Source organism: Vanellus vanellus (assembly GCF_965231255.1).
Source record: "Vanellus vanellus genome assembly, chromosome: 21".
NCBI lineage: Eukaryota > Metazoa > Chordata > Aves > Charadriiformes > Charadriidae > Vanellus > Vanellus vanellus.
Genome location: NC_138926.1, coordinates 236,293 through 253,193, shown reverse-complemented (window position 1 = coordinate 253,193; position 16,901 = coordinate 236,293).

Sequence of the window (16,901 nt, the reverse complement as noted above, 5' to 3'; positions counted from 1 at the left end):
CTAACTACTGCAATAAAAACAAGAAGCCAAAAAAACAACAATCCACACAATATCGTAAGAGCAATCTTTACAAGTCATCTTCCCCAACCCGTGAGTCAGAGAAATTCTAGCAGTGATGCAATCCATGATCCGGGACTAAGCCCAACAAGCCAATATGCCGCCTGCATTGCTTCAAATACTTCTGCAGTCCTGTTTCTCTCATCTTCATTCGCGCTTCCTCTGTGGTGGTGGCAGCGTTGTGTATGGTGACACGACACTCTCCTTCTGTCAAATTTAACATTCCACATACCCCATGTTCCTTTAACAGCAACATAGCCAAAACCAACTTGTTCCGTAAAGCCCTTTCTGATACCTGTGGAGCTTGTAAGTTCAGTTCCCCGAATGCATGTTGTTACAATCACGTTTCACCTGTTACTGAACTTCCAACAGGCCTCGTTGCCTAACTTCCCGATTGGTTCCGTTTTCCCGACCTTGAGGCAGTAAATAGAACACACCTGGCTCATGCCAGTCGGTCAGTCCAGAATAAGGACCATTCCCAGGAATGAGAGAACGATTGTCTGTGTCACACGATACGTTGTGTTGAATAATCCCTTTGTCTAAACGTTCAGAAACATTGGCCATTATAACGGCAAATTTGAATCCTTGACCCACCAAAACTGGTAGGTTGACACACGTGCTCTGGTCTGTACCATTCCAGAGGGCCAAAAATCCTCGTATGAAATCCCGTGCTACATTGGGCGGGGTACTTAGATTCTGGATGGACTGAGCCGGGATTGTGCATACACAACAGGAGATACAAGCTTCTTCTACGCCATCTTTCCCTAGTAAAGTACAAACCCAAGCATAACAGAATTAGGTAAATGATGCCAATAGTAACCCACTGCACAACCAAAAGCATGAGTCCCACGGTGGGCTTCTGACAAGCTGCAAAATATATACATAAAGATGTATGTACAGCGTGGCCCTGTAGCCCAGGCGCTGGGTGAGGAGCAGGGCTGTGCTGTCTGCAGCAGGAGAGCCCCGCTTAGGGCACGGCCCTACACCAGGCAAGTTGGCAGCAGGCAGGGGACCTCCAGCCCAGCCCTGGAGAGCGGGGAGAGGTTTCCCAGGGACTTGCGGGGACAGCGTGGGCTTGGCCCCAGGGAGGGGAGCTGCTGGTCAGGGGTGGTGAGGTGCTCTCTCCTGCTGGGGATTTGAGCTCCTCCCTCCGCCCAGCCCTTGGGCAGGTGGCTGTGGGGAGCCACCAGCACCCTGGCCCCACTGCCTGACTGATGGCGCTGGGCACGGCTTGGCCCTGTCCTGTGGATGCAGTGCTCTGCTTGGCCCAGGCAGCTGCTGGGATAACGACGACGGGATTTGGGGTCTGGCCAACGCTGTTGCCCTAGCTGTGGCGGGAGAAGGCCAGAGCAGCCCAGCTGCCCAAAGGGCTGGGAGCCCGGCCCCACCAGCCCAAAGGCGGTGGGGGCAGGGGTGCCCCTGCGGGCACAGCTCTTCTCTCTCTACAGGGAAACTTCTCCTCTGGCTCACGGGCAAGGATGTGCAAGCCCAGAGCATGCCAGAGGTGGCCACCTCTGAACAGCAGGATGAAACTTCCAGGTTTTGCAGTCCACCAGGGCAGCCAGAGCTCTGTTGCAAGGACGCCTGGGTCAGCGTGTGCTGTGCTGCCAGGGGCTGCTGGAAAGCCTGGGCATCCGGCAGGTCTCAGGGCAGCCCTGGCTCCTTTGTGGTCTGCCTTTTCCCTTTTGCCCTCTGCCTCCGTAGAGAAAAGACTTCCACAGGGGGTGAACAAACACGACTTATTTGGGGGGGAAGCCTAACAGTAGGGTGAAATTGTAAACCAGTAATGGGGCCAGCGTGTCTTCAGCTGTCCTGTACAGTGCGGTAGAGGCCAGGAACAAAGCTGCCTGCTCAGAACGCTCAGGGTGGTTCCCACATGAAGGACACCACGGCCTTGGGGTTGTGGTTCCAGCTTTAATCAAAAAGAGCCACTCCCTTGAAAAGAGTTTCACTTCTGCCTGGCTTTGCAGGGCCAGCAGCACAGCGCCCACAGGGTCCATCCTGATGTTGGCTGCTCCCGCAGAGATCTCAGGATCAACACGGTCTGAGTTGCCAGGGATGAGACTGAGAGTTCGGCGTCTCTCTCCAAAAGCTGGAGGGCTGCAACAGAAGGAAAGAGAACCCACCTATCTGCAGAGAGCCCCAGGCATGCCCTCCAGAGCATGCCAGCTCCACTCATCCCTTTCCCTGGCCAGGAGGAACAGGTGGGACAAATGGACCAGCTGAAAGCTGATGCTCAGGAATGCCCCCCCTGCCCCTGAGATGTTCCTCTGCCCCTGAAGCATTTCCCTGGAGCAGGGCAAGGCATAGCAGCACACTGCCCAGGCTCTGTCCCCTGCCCCGCCAGCCCCGGTACACCCAGCACTGCCCCTGATTACCGTTGCAGATCTCAGGCAGCTTCTCCTCGCTTCTGTCCCTCAGGTGCCGCGCGGCAAGCCCTAGGCACAGAGCTCGGTCAGACCTCCCTCTCCCCAGCGCATTCCCAGCAGCACGGCCCCCGGCTCTGGCAGTTTGGCTGCACACCCTCCTGCCCCTCAGCAGGGTGACCCCAGGGAAGGACAGTACCCGAGGGGGAACGGGACCCAGCAGGGCTGCCACCAAGCCCACCTGCGTGGGCAGGGCTTGGAGAGGGAGGAACAGCCCCCGGCTGCCCAGGCCCTGCATGGGGCAGTGGGGTTCTGGCAGCCAGAGGGCTGTACCTCGCTTCCAGGGCAGCAGCTGGGACTGGGGCCAGGCTGCCAAAAGAGGGACCCCAGGGGCGGTGGCTCACCAATGAACCTCACGGCCGTCTCTCGCAAGGTGACCTGAGCATCCTTCAAGTATGGCAGGCTCTGACTCAGATATTCTTCTGTTCTGCTCCTGTCCTGCACCAGCTGGAGAGAGCACAAGGGCATGGGGCTGGCACAGACCCTCCCCAGTCGCCGCACTGGTCCCTCCTCCAAGCACCCTCGTCCCCCTTCCACCTCAGGCCATTCCCATCTCCCAGCCAGGAGCCCTGTGGGGCTGAGGGTCAGAGACAGCTACAGGCAGAGGCGGGCTCCAGAGGTCCTGAGACCCCTGTGTCCCACTGCCAGGGCCCAGATGGGCTAGGGTCTCCTGCAACATCCTGAGGGCAGGGAGCAGGGAGGGGAGAGGGGCCTGGAGAGGAGCCCCTGGGGGCTCTGTGCCCAAAGGCAGGGAAGGGGCAGGCAGCCCCAGGCTGCGGGCTCTGGTCTGGAGCAGGGCAGGCGAGGTAGAGCTGCACAGGGGCCATCCCTTGTGCAGCCCGGGCCCTGGGGCATGGGGTTGTCCTCACCAAGCACTCCCCGATTCTGAATGTCTGCTGTGTCTGGGCCAGGTGCTTGAGCTGTTTCCACTTCAGCAGCTTTGCGGCGACGAGGAGGGCTTCCTGAGAGGCCTGCAGAGGGAGACAGAGGTTGGGGGGATTTTGGACAGGGATTGGGGGTCATGGCTTGGGGCTCAAAGCCCTGGCCTCCAACACCTGCAGGGAGTGCGGGGAAGCCTCTAGGGCTTCTCGCATTCAGGCCTTGGTGGCCACGGGCTGCTGCTGAGCCCTGATGGACCAGGTAGGGCAGGTGTGGGAAATGTCCGTGCCAACTTCTCAGCCCCTCTCACGACGGGTATGCCAGTACCCTTGCTCTGGGGTGCACTGGAAGAGGGCTGAAGAGGGGGAGCAGGGATGGGAGGGGACCCCACCTCCCCGTCCTCCTCTGCAGCAGGAGGCACAGAGGCAGGAGGAAGGCAGTGGGGGCCCGTGCAGGGAAGGAGGGAAGCTCTGCCCTGCCCTGCCCTCAGTGGCTCAGGCAGCTGGACCTGCAGCAGGAGGAGACACAGATTGCAAGAGTCCAACTGCCAGCAGCCCTTGCCTGCCCGCTCCTCTCCCTGGGCCCCCCCAGTGCCCAGGCCACCCTTACCCTCATCGCTGCTCAGGTTTGAAATCTGTACCTTGGCCACGCTCTCGTTCTGGTCGCTCATGTGGAAGAACAGTGGGAGCAGGCTTCTCCACAAGTTCTTCTTCATCTGTTGCTTGTCATTCCCCACCACCATCTGCATCATGTCTTTGAAGAGGCAGATGGAGATCTCTCGCAGCTGGCTGGACTCCTGGTAGGAAGGAGGACAGGAGGACTTGAGCCATTCCCAGAGAAAGGGCATTAGCATGGCTGATGTGAGGGGAGATGGTATGGAGTCAGGTTATGCACACAGGAGCTGTGGGCAGCTGTGGCTGAATGGCCCCAGGCCCATGAAAGGCCCCGCAAGAGGTTTCCATCAGGCAGTGCCTGTGCCAGCCCCCCCTGCATTCACCACCAGCCACCCCAGCCACCCCAGGGCAGATGTCCCCAGGGATGGGCGGAGGAGGAGACCGGGCTGGCCCTCGGCAATGCCTGCGGGGCACACATGGCCGGCTCAGCCTCAGACCCCGCCATGGCGCCTGGGGAGAACGTCTGGTCCCGTCTGGCAGTGCAGCTCAGGGAGGCTTTGTGGATCTGAGAGCAGCTCTGGGCCTGCAGGGTTTTGCACAGGGGCACAGGGGGTTCAGGTCACCCAGAGGCATCGACCTGTCAGGGAGAAGACGTGCTGGGCTGCAGAGCCCAGAGTCCAGCCCCACGAGAGCCCAGGGCTGTGAGCAGGGGAAGAGCCCTGCCAAGTGCTGCCACAGTTGTCCTCACAGAGGGCCCATCAGTGGGGCTCAGGCTCCCACAGCAGCCTTACCTCATCAAAGAGCGGCAGGAGCTTCTCTGCCAGCTGCAGAGCGGTGGGGCTGGCTTCCTTCCTCTTCATATGACCCAGCACATTTCTGAAGACAAGCAGGGCCTTTGTCTTCTTGCCCGTGTTGGCATTCTGCTGGGTCTCCATGATGTCCGGCCGCAGGACCAGCATTTTTCTTGCCTGTATGAAGCACAGAATTTCCTTTTTGTGAAGCAGTGACAGGCCACCCTGGCAAAAATGTTCTGGCCACTAAGCACCAGCCTCCCCTCTGGCTCCCTGGTAGGTGGCACGGGAAGCCCTGCCGCAGCCTCCTTGCAGGCGGTGGCCATGAGCGCACTGATGGGGACACGGGGATCACACGGGGTAGGGAAGTTAGGGCAGGAGAACAAAGGCTCCGCGTCCCCTGCTCAGCCACCCTCTTTTCCGACTGGCCCAAACGGGCAGATGGTTTGGTAGCCCTCCGGGCCTGGCAAGCTCCCCAGGCAGCCACCAGGCCCCTCCGTGGCAGCACTCTGCGGATCCTCATGGCTCATGCACCACAAGGGTGCGGGGAAGGGCAGAGATCTCCAAGCTGGCAATGAGCAGGCTGTGACCCCTTCATGACAGAGGCCCACTGCCCCAGGCCCCAGAGTCAGCCCGGAGCGTCTGGATTTTGTACAGGCCAGCAAACTCCTCTGAGTTGATGTCACTGGAGGCCAGCAGCTGAAACAAAGATGGCCACGAGAGATTGGCAGAGCCTGCAGGGCTCCTGGTTCCCACTGGCAGCCCAGGGCAAGGGCAGCAGGACCGGGCAGCCTGTCCTGGGGGCAACTCAGCCCATGGAGGGCCTCTTGACCCCCTCATGCCCTGCGGCTCGCCGCACACCACATGCTTCTCTGGGACGTTTCCTCCTGTCCTCTGAGCATCGGCAGCCTCTTGCTCTCACACCTCTGAGGAGCTATGGAACAGCAAGAGCTGGCACAAAGGAGGCAGGACACACGAGTGGTGATGTGCGTCTCCTGTCCCCAACCTTGGGGGGGACTGTCTGTGTCAGTCTGTGCAGAGGCCGTGTCTCTGGCCCTGGCCCAGCCCTTTCCCTGCCCCAGGTTTCCAGTCTGCAGAGCAGGGCAGGGGAAGGCGGGCGGGGGGAAGCTGAGCGCTGCCTGGGCAAGCAGGGGCTGCCCGGCCTCCATGTTTGTGCACCGGGGCCCAAGCAGTGTGAGGTGGCCCTGCATGGCTGGAGCAGGGGAACTTGGTGCTGGGCAGGTCCCTGCTGGCCCTAAGAGCCAGTGTCCGTATGTCCTGCAGGCGGTGACCGCTTGGGGGCAGATGGGAGGGGAGAGGGCCGTGCCTATTTTGCTGGAGAGGCAGGCACAGCCCTGAGGGCGAGCAAGGACTGGTCTGGTCACTCACAGCCAAGTGATGGATGCAGGAGTCCTCTGTGCTGGAGCTGAACATCCTGCGCAGCTGCTGGTCCTGGAGCTCGCTGAGCAGCTCCCTCAAGACCTTCTCCAACGCCTGGGGCTGGGAAAGCATCGCATCCCACATGGCCAGAGCAGCACTGCAGGCCCAGAGCGCTCTGTCAAGCAGGGCTCCCTTGGCCACCACACTGTGCCCAGGCCAGCCTCAAAGGGCCCAGGCTGTCCTGCAGCCCTGGTCCTTCCCAACCCCTCGCTTGGAGTGCCTGGGTCCCGTCCTGGAGCTGCTGGGGGCTCAGTACCTGTCACACGATGGAGAGAGCTTCAACAGGCTCGTGACCACTTCCCTAGGGCACTGGTCAGTCATCATGAGAAGCAGCAAGTCCAGGCTGTGCCGGACCGACACCGTGTGGATGCGCTCAATGTTTTCATAGATGCATCTCACGATCTTTGGCACCTGGAGGGCACACGGGATGGTGTTTCCGCTGGAGTGCAGCTGCCTCTGAAAATGCTGCCCTTTCCAGCCCCCTCTGCTAGCTTAAAATGGCTTCGAGGTGCCCGAGGCACCTGGGTTAGTGGAAGACAGAGGGAGGGAGGGAGGGAGGGAGGGAGGGAGGAAGAACGCCTGAAAGGGCTCAAGGGCAGCGCAGGGCAGGGCAGCCACAGGCCACTTACCTGCGTCAGCCAGGAGGCAGGTTCTTTCATGGCCACATGCAGGATGCTGCTCGCCTCCTCCTTGTCATAGACGCTAGCGTCTCTCATGGCCTCAATGGCCAGGAGGACGATGTCTGTCTTCTCAGAAGGCTGGAGGAATTTTCCAAATGCCTAGGGGAGAAAGGAGGGCAGGGAAGACATGTCACACTGAGTGCTCTGATGGTGCTGCTTAGCTGAGCAGTGAGAACAGCTCTGGCAAGAGATGCCCAGCAGGTCTAGTGGCAGTGCCCACACGAAAGCTGGAAGCAGGGGCTGCAGTCACTGCGCGGTGGAGGATGAGAAGAGAGGGCCCTCGGGGTGAGGGAGGAGGGCCATGCCAACCCCACTGGTTCTGCATCCCTTTGTTGGCACAGGTCTCCTGCTAATGCCATGGACAAGAGGCCCAGAAAGGGAAGAGCTCATTACCATTGCAACGTTGCTGGTGCTAGGCGAAGAAAGCCAGGTGTTCTCAGCTCCCTGTTCCCTTTGACGCTGTGGACGTTCTGGACCATCCTCTGGCAGCGTCATGCCTAAACAGGAAGGGATGGCAGAGGACACAGCGTCGTCTTTGCCAACAAGCTTACCAAATGGTGAAAAGATCTTTGAACTAGGAATGGCTGAGGAGGGAGGTTATGACCCAGTCAGCGGAGGCGGTGGTGGACAGGGGTGTAAAGCAAAGGGTGACAGGTGAAGGGAACAAGAGGGACCTCAGGGATGACGCAGAAGGATGAGACACCCACTTCAAGTGTACCTGTGCAAATGCTCTCAGCCTGGGAAACTCAAAGGAACTAGAGCTCTGCCTGAGGTCACACAACTAAAACATTATTGGAATTACTGAAATGCGGGGGAGGGCTCGCATGGCTGGAGTGCTGCAGTGCACGGATGCAAGCTCTTCAGAAGAGACGGGGAAGAGGAGGAGGGGGATGGCTTGTATTTGAAGGAGCAGCTCAGCTATAAGGGACAATCAAGACTCAGAGAGAGCATGTCGGTCAGAAGCAGAGGAGAGGTAGTGCTGGTGACATCGTGGTGGCAGCGTGCTGCAGACCCCCCCGGCTCAGAGAGAGGATGTGGATGAAGTCTTTCTAAAAACATGTCAGGAAGTCTCCGTGTCACATGCCCTGATTCTCATGGGGAACTTTGACTTCTCTGAGACCTGCCTGCAAGATGGCAGGACGCAAGCAGTCATGGAGATTTCTGGAGGGCATCAGGGACAGCTTCTTGCTGCAGGTGGTGGAGGGACTAGCCGGGGCGATGCACAGCTAGATCTGCTGTTCTCCAGTAGGGAAGAATTATTTTCAGGACATCGTAATCAATGATAGTTTTGGCTGTGGGGACCATGAAACAGCCGTGTTCCAAGAGGTCCTGTGAGGAGTGGGGAAGGAGAGCAGCAAAGAACAGGCTCTGGACTTCTGGTGAGCATTCAGCTTCTCCAGCTAAATGATAGCTGGGATGCTAGGGGAAGCAGCTGCGAGGGGCAAAGGAGGTCAGGGGCGCTGGCAGACTTTTGTGGACAGCCTCCAGCCAGCACAAGAACGGTCCGTTGCGATACTCAGGGAAACAAGCAGGCATATGAGGAGATGTCTGTGTGTGGAGGGACACAGCCCGCCACAGCTTCTCTTACGTTTTTGCTTCAGGATGAATCTGAAGAGGTAATGAAGAGCATCCAGGGCTCCCCAGCTGATCTCCCAGTCCTTGCGAGTGCAGCAAAGGATGAGACGTCCCAGCAGCTGTCCCAGGATGGGCATATGGATCTCTGTGTGGCGGGCAGGGCCGTAATTGTCTCGTGCAAAGATGCTCCAGACCTGGGGGAGGGAGGGAGGCAGGACAGGTTGAAGGGCTGAGGGGCAGCAACTGTGACCAAAGCCCTGGACCCAAGAATGTGCCTGGGGAAGGATGCCCGGTGAGTCAGAGCTTTGGAGGGCCCTCCCAAAGCAGCTAGAGCTGGGCGGCAGGGCAGGGAGAGCTGCCAGGCCTGGGCTCCGACCACGCTCCTTGCACGGTCCTGTCCTGCGCAGGACTGGGGGCCGAGATGGCTCCTGGCAGAGAGGGAACTGGGGAGAGAAGACCATGGGAAAAAGAAAGAAACCAAGCCCCTCGCTCCATGGCAGAGCCTTGCTGAATGCCTCACATGCTTCCCAGGCTTGCCTTGCAGACACCTCGGAGCTGCAGGCTGCTCTGCTGTGCAGGGAAGGGGAGCCAGCCTGGCTGGAGGGTGCCTGGCTCCTTACCTCCTTCGAGGAACGTCTGGCCAGCAAATCGCTCAGCCTTTCAATCCTCCCCACGGCCCTCTCACACACAGCTGCGCTGTGGAAGTTGGCGAAGGTCAGCAGCATCTGGGAGGAGAGAAACCGCTGATGTGCCCTGGCAGCTGGTGCCCATGACAGCAGAAGTCCTGGCTGGACTCGCGCAGTCCTTGTGGCCAGGCAGGTAGGCAGATGGCACCCCCAGGGCAGCGACTGCTCCTTCCTGTGCCCTCCCCCAGAACACAGCCCTGCGTCCCGTCTCCATGAAGAGAGCTCCTGCTTTGGGGCAGGAGCCTGCTTGAGGGGGTCTGCAACAGAGGAATGGGGATATGGCCCCCAGGGAAGCCAGGAGTACAGAGCTTCAGCGCTGGGCTCCCTGTGCGGGACGGGCAAGTCCCAGCGGGTCTCTGCCCTGGTCAGATCTGGGGAGGAAAGCACAGGGCACCATGAGGCAAGGGAAGAGCAGCACCGGCTGCCACCGCTGCGGTGCCTAAGGAGAGGGATCAACTGCCTCCCACCACTTTGGTGCAAGGAAAGCTCTGGGGACAGAGCTGGCCCAGAACTGCCATGGGCAATGCTTTGCCATGCCACACGAGGAGGCTGCAGAGGGGAAGTCACATTGACTGCAGCCAGCAGACACCAGGTCCCATGGTGGGCCACCCCTGGCTCCCTGAACGGCAGCTGGGCACCCTTCCTGTGGTGGCACTGCGGTGGGGACCGTCCACTCAATTGTGGACACTCCCTTCTCTCCAGGGTGAGGAACAGCCCCTGCCAAGCCCACTCTTTGCCAATGCCAGACCTGTAAGATTGTCTGCAGCTCTGTGAAGCCAGAGGCAGCAGAGCTGAGCACCAACGTCCGCAGCATGGTGTCCATGGCATCCAGGGTCTGCAAGGAGGACAAAGCATTGTGGCAGTCTTTCTGTGGTGCCTCTCACCCCCGGAGATGGACCCAAAGTCCCCACGCTAAGGGAGAACACCCGCGCTGCCTCGCCGTGGCCAGGAGAGGCCTCAGGGCAGACAAGCTGCTGTGGGCAGAGCAGCCTGCAGCACTGGACGTGGCCAGGCCCATGGGAAGGGGACGGAGGGATGAGGGTGGGCAAGCAAAGCCGAGACCCTGCCCGGCCTTGGATCTCTGCTTGGTCTCAGCACGCGGTGGCCAGGGAGCAGCCCAGAGGGACTGGGGGCTCCTGTAGCTCAGCCAGAACTTACGTCAAAGTAGAGAGTAGCGACCAGGCCCTGCATGTCTGTTCTTGGAGGAAGCAAGAAGACACTCCTGAAGCAGGCCTCTAAGAGGCTTTTCATCTTGCCCTCCCGCACCGGCTCCACTTTGCTGCGAAGAGAGAGAGGGGCCCGTTGGACACAGGTGCTTTGATGCCTTGGGCAGTTGGACACGGCCCTCTGGAGCAGGGGCCCCCGAGAGGGACAGAGGGTATGCGGGGAGCCCCGCCAGCTGGCACCTCCTCCCTCCCCGGCATGGCCCAGGCCAAAAGGCCAAAGGACAGTCCTGGCAGGCAAGCCTCCCGCTTTGGACAATAGCCAAGAGGTGGCATCGAGCTGCAGGATCCCTCTGCCCTCCCCTGCGTCCTCCCAACAAGCTGCGAGCAGCGCGGAGCAGAGGCCTTCTGATGGCACCACTGGGCTCTGCCCAGATGGGGGATGCCCTGGCCAGGCCCAGGGCCACGGGCCGTGGACAGGTGCCAGCCATACCATGGGCTGGGCAGGTACCTCAAGGCGGCGATGGCAAGCATGGCTTGCTGCCGCACCGCTGTGCGCAGGTGGTCCCTGGGCTCCTCTTCCAGCAGCACCTGCAGAGCACAACCGGGATGGGACCTGGCAGCCGCCAGCATCCAGTGCCAGCAGACCCAGCACCAGGTGGCAGGGCTGGCGGAGACCCTCTGCCCCCGCCTCGGCACCGGCCCCCAGAGTGCCCCCAGCCACCCCCAGCACTGGGGTCTCTGCTGGCAGGGCTTCTCAGCAGCCCCCGAGTGCCATGGTGCAGCTCAGAGTCCACACACGCTTGCCCCTGCCCTCCCGCTGTCCTCACAGTGTGCTGGTGCCCGGGGACCTTGCCCCCTCCCCAGACCTGCCAGGTGTCCCCTCACCTTGATATTCTCTGCCAGCTCAAATCTGTGGCAGAACGCAGCCAGGTCCTGTGACAAGCCCTTGAACCTGGCAGCTTTGCACAGGGTGCAGATGGTCTTTAGGAACCGCATCCTCTGGGCCAACTCCTGGCAGCCGGCGGGCAGAGAGGCAAACGGGGAGCGTGAGAAGGCAGACACATGGCCTGCAGCACTGGAGCACTGGAGCTGCAGTGCTGCGCAGGAGACCTGCGGGGAGCAGCTCTGCCCAGCCAGCAGCCCCCCTGCAGCCTCGGCAGCAGGCAGCAGAGCTGGCGGCCCCATCAGGAGATACAGGGACAGCTACCATGGAAATGGCCGTGGTTACCTTTTCTGAGCTCTTTAGGAAAGCCTGGATGAACCGCAGGGATTCTTTTTCCGCTCTGTACAGAGCCAGCCAGCTGGACGCAATAGAGGTGGCCCCTAGTAAAGGAGGAGGGTTGGAGAGAGGGGCCAAAGGCAAACGCCAGGAGCGGAAGGAGCTCTGCCCTCCATCCAGCCCCGTGCCCGCCCCCCTGGCGCAGTCTCCCCGTGGGTGTCCGGGCTGGAGGGTGCCCGGCAGATGGGCTGCGATGCTGGAGTGCAGCGTGGCACAGGAAGGTACGAGAGCACCGGGCTTAGGGGCTCGCTGCCAGACAGTCTGGAAAGGTCCCTGTCCCCCACCACTGCTGCCTCCTGCCAGGCCAGCTGCCTCTCGCTGCCCATATTCCGAAGCAGGAGCCGGATCCCCTCTGCTCTCTCCCGCCCTGGGGGAGGCTGTGCTGGGGCTGGCTCCCAGCCCCCAGCAGCATTCCGGCAGTGCCGTGCTCCCTGCCCGTGAGACCCCCACTGCTGGTGTGCCGGGGAAACAGGACCCTGGCATGGGTTTGGCTGCGGTTGCTGGCCCCAGCCCTGCCCAGCCTGGCAGGGCCCCTCACTTACCGGTCTTCAGCGGCTGGGGCACGCACAGCTCGTGGGGCTCCGGTGGAGAGCTGCTCTCCTGGGGAGTCCTTTTCTCCTCCCAGGCCACCCTCGGGCGCTTGGGGGGTCTCTGCGTCATCCTGTGAGGTGGAGGAAAGGGGTGGGAAAGGGGGAAGCTTTGGCGAAATGCCTTGGCAGCACGGGGATGCCGGGGGTGACGGGGAAAGACGTGGGCTCTGCGCAGAGGCTCCTCGCCAGCTCCACAGCTCCGTGGAGCTGTCCTGTCCCGTCGCTGTCCTGCCAGACACTGCGGGGCAGAGGCCGTGGGCTGTGACAGAGGCGGGTCACAGTGGTGCCCTTTGTGACCCGCCTCCCAGGCCAGGAGGGGCAGGGTGTCCCCTGGGGGGGCACAAGCCCCCCTCTCCCCTGGGCACTTGGCTCCTCTTGGGGTGCCACAAGCCCCACGTTTGCCCTCCTGTTCCCCGGAGACCTCCCTCTTGCTCTCCGCTTGTGCTAGAGCTCCGTGTTCTCACATCCCGGCATGTCCCCAGGACCGTCCATTCCCTTCGGTGCACTCCAGAGCCCTTCCTCATTCCCTTGGCAATGTTAGATCTCTGAGATTCCTTCAAGCTTAACACGTCATATTTTTTGTCGATTCCTCTCTTCTTTGCCTCCTACCAAACAGGAAGAGCTCATGCCGAAAAGAGGGAAAAGAAAGTGAAGAATCTTCCACTGAGTTTGCCTGTTTAGGATGTGGCAATCTTTCAGAAATGGGGATTGCTGTCTTGCTGTTTTTTTCTTGGTCTGTTTTTTGACCGTGACCAAGAACATCATTGCACTGGTGCTGGCTGACCACCATCTCCAGCCCTCCACGGACATCCTCTGGGCCGCCTCTCCTGCCTGATGGCCTGCTCCTCCTCCCAGCTTTCAGAACAGCAGGAAGCCCATTTCTGCAGGGTCTGCACAGAAGTTTCACAGTTGGAGTGTTATGGCCCATGGGAAACGTTATCTCCAGGCAGGGGTGTCTTATGCTGGGGCTCTAGCAACATGGAAACTTCTCCCCTGCCACACAGTAGGAAATACCACTTTCTGCTTTGAACCCCTTCAAATGCCCCACAGACTTGGGCCCTCTCTTCTTTCCTTTCTCGGTCCAATTTTGTTCAATATATTAATTAATGACGTGTATGAGGGGACAGAGTGTATCCTCAGCAAGTTTGCTGATGATGCCAAACTGGGTGGGGTGGCTGACACCCCAGAGGGCCGTGCTGCCGTCCAGCGTGACCCAGACAGGCTGGAGAGCTGGGCAGAGAAGAACCTAATGAGGTTCAACAAAAGCAAGTGCAAGGTCCTGCACCTGGGGAGGAAGAATGTAAAGCACCAGTATAGGTTAGGGGCGGACCTGCTGGGAAGTAGCTCTGAGGAGAAGGATCTGGGGGTCGTGGTAGACAGTAAATTATCCATGACCCAGCAATGTGCCCTTGTTGCCAAAAAGGGCAGTGGAATCCTGGGCTGCATAGGGAAGAGTGTGGCCAGTAGGTCGAAGGAGGTCATTCTCCCCCTCTACTCTGCACTGGTGAGGCCACAACTGGAATACTGTGTCCAGTTTTGGGCTCCCCAGTTCAAGAGGGACAGGGAACTGCTGGAGAGAGTCCAGCGAAGGGCAACTAAGATGATTAAGGGATTGGAGCATCTCCCTTATGAGGAAAGGCTGAGAGAGCTGGGACTCTTTAGCCTGGAGAAGAGAAGGCTGAAGGGAGACCTTCTTATGGCGTACAAGTATCTAAAGGGTGGGTTGAAGGTGGATGGAGCCAGGCTCTTTTCAATGGTTCCCAGTGAAAGGACGAGGGGTAATGGGCACAAGTTAGAACATAGGAAGTTCCGTTCAAATACACGGGGAAAACTTTACGGTGAGGGTGACAGAGCACTGGCACAGGCTGCCCAGGGAGGTTGTGGAGTCCTCTTCTCTGGAGATTTTCAAGACCGGCCTGGATGCAGTCCTGAGTCATGTGCTCTGGGCAATCCTGCTTTAGCTGGGGAGTTGGACTAGATGATCTCTAGAGGTCCCTTCCAATTCTGAAAACTCCGTGTTTCCGTGATTCCGTGATTCTGTGACTGTGTCTTCAAAACCACGTTTTTTAAATCTGCACAGCGCCATGCTTCAAAAAGAGGAAACGTCCATCCAAGACTCCCACACTAAAAGTGCCGGGGGTAAAAGTGATGCTGGTCCTCACTGCCTGTACCTGAACAAACTATGCTCTCTCGTCTAAACCATCTTAGCATTTTGAATCAGTCCCCTCATCTACAGTCTAAGAGACACAGTGCTTTCCAGGTGGTTCAGCAAGGTCTCCTTGAAACATACGGATCTCATTGGGATCCTAATAATGCTTTGAACAGCATCTAAGCTGCTCCTTAGTTATGCCTTTAGAGACCTCTAGAGATTACTAAGGTGGGCAGCAGAGAGGACAAACGCTCTTTGATGATGTCTGCAGTCACAGATCACAGAATCACAGAATGACTGAGGTTGGAAGGCACCTCTGGAGGTCACCTGGGCCAACCCCCTGCTCGAGCAGCGACTCCCAGAGCTGGTTGCCCAGGACCCTATCCAGGTAGCTTTTTAGTATCTGCAAAGGTGGAGACTCGACAGCCTCCCTGGGAGACCTCTGCCAGGGCTCAGTCACCCACACAGTAAAAAAGCGGTTTCTGATGTTCAGAGGGAACCTCCCGTGTTTCAGTTTGTGCCCGTTGCCTCTGGTCCTGCACTGGGGACCACTGGAAAGAGCCTGGCTCCATCCTCTTTGCACCCTCCCTTTGGGTATCGATACACATTGATGAGGTCCCCCCTGAGCCTTCCCTTCTCCAGGCTGAGCAGTCCCAGCTCTCTCAGCCTCTCCTCATAGCACAGACACCCCAGTCCTTCAGCATCTTTGTGGCCCTTGGATGGGCTCTCTCGAGTATGTCCATGTCTCTCTTGTACTGGGGAGCCCAGAACTGGACACAGTGCTCCAGCTGCGGCCTCAGCAGTGCTGAGTATGGGGGAAGGACCACCTCCCTTGACCTGCGAGCAACAGTCTCGTGCTTACAGAGGCTCTCATTCAACTGGAAAAGAACTCTTAGGTGTTTCTAGCTCCATCCCCTTATACAGAGAGAGGGAGAGATATGTTTGTTTGTGTGTTCATTTCTTTATTTTCTAATTTCCGGAGCACTGACAAAAGGAAAGAAATGAGATATCACACACTGCTGGCTTGTTTCTCCTGTTAAAATATGTTAGGATGTGTAATCTTTTTGGAAAAAAACGGACACGTTGAAATAATGAGCTTGTGAGCTTTGTGCAACAGAAGAGATAAAAGGCAAGCTGGTACAGCCTGAAGGTCCACATGAAGGAGGAATTCACAGGAGGAATTCACAGGCTGATACTGAAACTGCTGCGACCCCTAAATAGATGCTGAATGTGTATTGATACAGCTGTATTTAACCAATAATAGTTTGTGTGTATAAGGTTAAAGGCCAATGAGCACAAGACACGATACTAACCCACATTGTAGTAAAAGTATATAACACTTCAAGTATTGTAATAAAACGGCTTCAGCACGATCATAGTGGTCTACATGTGAATCCCACCGCAAGTTGGGTCCAACCCGAGCCTCCTCTACTTGATGCAGACCAGAGGCAGCTCCCTCTGCCTGCCTCTTGTGTGCCCCTCACCATCCCAAAGGCTTTGGGCTGGGCCCACAGCAAGTCTTTTCTTGGGCTGTGGAAACCAGGAGGGGGACAGAAGGGTCCAGATGAAGTTTCCCAAGTGCCAAATAAGTCAGGAGGCATTTTCTGGTGTTGTTTAATTGTCTGGTTTTTTTAATGGTTTATTGCCCAGTCTTCTTCCATGTTGTCAGTCACTTCTGTTGCTCTTTTACTCAAAATGTGTTTCTGTAAAGCACTGTTCCGTTCAAACACACGGAAACAGTTCTTTACGGTGAGGGTGACAGAGCACTGGAAGAGGCTGCCCAGGGAGGTTGTGGAGTCCCCTTCTCTGGAGATTTTCAAGACCCGCCTGGATGCAGTCCTGAGTAATGTGCTCTGGGCAATCCTGCTTTAGCAGGAGAGTTGGACTAGATGATCTCTAGAGGTCCCTTCCAACTCTGATAATTCTGTGATTCTGTGATTCTGTGATTTGGATGCAATGAAGGAAGTCTGTTCCTTTGTGTCCTTTGCCATTGATTTGTGAGGAGAAGAGCAAGGGGGAAAGAAGAGGAGGACAATCAGCAAATGGTTGCGGTAGTTCAAGAAATCCCTTCACTTGAAGCTGTTATCCAGCAACCGAAACAAACCAAGACCTTTTCCCATTGCAGTTTCTCTCATGGGACCTGTGTTGTGACTTTTATCATCTGGACTCTAAGTAGCTATCGATTTTATAAATATTTTTCCAGCTCCTCCGGTGATGAGTTTGCAAAGAGAGTGACAGTTCCCTGTTCATGTAGGTTGATTTCTGAGGTGTATTGGGGTAAGGACAGTTTTCAGCCTATGTGGAGCCAAGTGTTGAATCTGACTGTGGGCAGTAGGTGGAGGGAGGTCATTCTCCCCCTCTACTCTGCACTGGGGAGGCCACAACTGGAACACTGTGTTCAGTTCTGGGCTCCCCACTTCAAGAGAGATGGGGAACTACTGGAGCGAGTCCAGCGTAGGGCAACTAAGAGGACTGAGGGATTGGATCATCTCCCTTATGAGGAAAGGCTGAGAGAGCTGGGACTCTTTAGCCTGGAGAAGAGAAGGCTGAGGGGAGACCTTCTTATGGC